General features: G+C 44.8%; 1 protein-coding gene across 15 annotated transcripts in view; it reads right to left on the bottom strand.

Moving 5' to 3' along the window:
* The window catches only part of LOC127010095 (AF4/FMR2 family member lilli-like), an 83339-nt gene that overhangs the window by 45501 nt on the left and 35338 nt on the right, over positions 1 to 2500 (bottom strand). For 2 of the 15 annotated variants that reach the window (XM_050883925.1, XM_050883914.1), the window contains exon 2: positions 2129 to 2173. The exons of the other annotated variants lie outside the window; for them this stretch is intronic. The gene's annotated coding sequence lies outside the window, so the exon portion shown is untranslated. The remainder of the gene's footprint in view (positions 1 to 2128; positions 2174 to 2500) is intronic. 15 annotated transcript variants of the gene reach the window in all.

Here is a 2500-nt window from a genome sequence, read left to right as displayed (position 1 = left end):
AGTCACTTTCTCTCGACCTTACTACTTATCTCTCTCTCTCTCTCTCTCTCTCTCTCTCTCGTTATCTTCCAAGCTTCCTCTCTTCCTCTTTTCTCTTCCTCTCCTCTCCGCAACTTTCCCCTCTCTCTCCATTCTCTTTTCCTTTCCTTTCCTTTCCTTCTTCCCTTCTCTTCTCTTCCCTTCCCTTTATTTCATTCCCTTCTCTTCCCTTCCCTTCCCTTCCCTCCCTTCCATTTAGGTTCCTGAGGTAATAATGAGGGAGGAAAGGGAGCGGATGTCACCCCCTCCCTCCCTTACCTCCTCCCTTCCCCCTACCTTCCCTCACAAGCTAACTGTCTCTCTCTATCCCATTCTTATCGCTGTTTGCTTACATCTCTCTCTCTCTCTCTCTCTCTCTCTCTCTCTCTCTCTCTCTCTCTCTCTCTCTCTCTCTCTTTTCTTTCCCTCACTTCCTCTGGCATTCCTTTCCTTCCTCTCTCTCTCTCTCTCTCTCTCTCTCTCTCTCTCTCTCTCTCTCTCTCTCTCAGGTAACAACAAGTATCGCAACTATTGATAGGTTATCTTCGTCTTATTCGCTTATCACACACACACACACACACACACACACACACACACACACACACACACACACACACGACGCACACGCTACCCCCCTCCCCCTCCCCCTCCCGCCTTCCTCTCTTACGTTGGGCCATCACGTAGTTACAGGAACCCTCTCTCTCTCTCTCTCTCTCTCTCTCTCTCTCTCTCTCTCTCTCTCTCTGTATGTATGTAATAATAATAGTAATGAGAGTAGTAGTAGTAGTAGTAGTAGTAGTAGTAGTAGTAGTAGTAGTAGTAGTAGTAGTAGAATAATTATAAAAACAAACCAAGCAGCAAAATACTAAAAACTTTCACCACCACCACCACCACCATCACCACCATGACCACCACCACCATCACCGCCATCACCACCACCATGACCTACTCCCTGTCAGTTTATTTCCTTATTCCTTATGACTCACTGACTGACTGACTGACTGACTGACTGACTTACTGGGCGACTGACTGACTGACTGAGTGACTGAATGACTAACTGACTGAAGGATTGACTGACTGACTAACTGACTGAAGGATTGACTGACTGACTGACTGACTGAATGACTAACTGACTGAAGGATTGACTGACTGACTGACTGAGAGAAAAAACAGGTATATGAGTAAGATTTGTAAGTGAAACACACACACACACACACACACACACACACACACACACACACACACACACACACACATTCCTCTCTTCACAAACACCTTATTTACTAGTCTTATTAAACCACCACCTCCTCCTCCTCCTCCTCCTCCTCCTCCTCCTCCTCCTCCTCCTCTTTCACGTCAATAAATCTCCTCTCCACATCTCTTTTCCTCCTCCTCCTCCTTCCTCTCCTATACAATACAAATTCCTTTCCTTCCCTTTTTTTTCTCTTCCTCTCCTTCCTTTCTTCCTATTTATCCTCTTCTTTTCTCCTCTCCTTTATTCTCCCTCTTCCTCACTTATCTTTTTCTTCCTATCTTCTTCTTCTTCTTCTTCCTACTCCTCCTCCTCCTCTGCACATCCTGTTTTAATTTCCTTCTTCATTCACATTATCCTTCTCCTCTTCCTCTTTCCTAACATCCTTTCCTTCCTTCTCCTCTTCTTCTTCCTCCTCCTCTTCCTCCATTTTTTTTTCCTCCACCATTATCCTCCTCTGAAATCCCTATATGGAATCTCTTGCATCATAGTCGCCTCCTCCTCCTCCTCCTTCTCCTCCTCCTACTCTTGCTTCTTCTTCTTCTTCTTCTTCCAGTGCTTCTTTTCTTCTCTTCCTTTTTTTTTTTTACCAATATTTATAAACACAATTTTATCCCTCCTCCTCCTCCTCCTCCTCCTACTCTTCCTAGTTCTTCCTTCCTTTCTCCTCCTCTTCCTTTTTATTTTACTCATTAATATATATTCTTTTTACCCTTTCCTCCTCCTCCTCCTCTTTTTTTTTGTCTCGTCTATATACATCATTTTCTATCCTCCTCCTCCTCCTCCTCTTTTTTTGTCTCGTCTATATACATCTTTTTCTATCCTCCTCCTCCACCTCCTCCTCCTCCTCCTCCTCACCGTGACAAGCCAGCATCCTCATCCTCGCCAGGCGCATCGGCGTACCTGAGGAAGAAAAACACAGGTGAGTCTCGGGCAGGACACGAAGTAATGGGTTTAAACTGGATACATTCAGATTCAACAGGGACAAGGGCAAAAATTGGTTTACTGAGTGGTGGATGAGTGGACGAGGCTGAGCAGTCATGTGGTGAGTGTCAGTACAATTGTCACATTCAAAAATAGATTAGATAAATTCATGGACAGTGATACTAGGTGGGGTTAGATACACGGGAGCTTAGGTTTACAGGAGCTGCCTTGTATGATGTTCTTACTCTCTCTCTCTCTCTCTCTCTCTCTCTCTCTCTCTCTCTCTCTCTCTCTCTCTCTCTCTTA

This window comes from Eriocheir sinensis, chromosome 42 (assembly GCF_024679095.1).
Source record: "Eriocheir sinensis breed Jianghai 21 chromosome 42, ASM2467909v1, whole genome shotgun sequence".
Taxonomy (NCBI): Eukaryota; Metazoa; Arthropoda; class Malacostraca; order Decapoda; family Varunidae; genus Eriocheir; species Eriocheir sinensis.
Note: the sequence above shows the minus strand (reverse complement) of the source record. Positions and strands in the feature narration are given on the sequence as shown.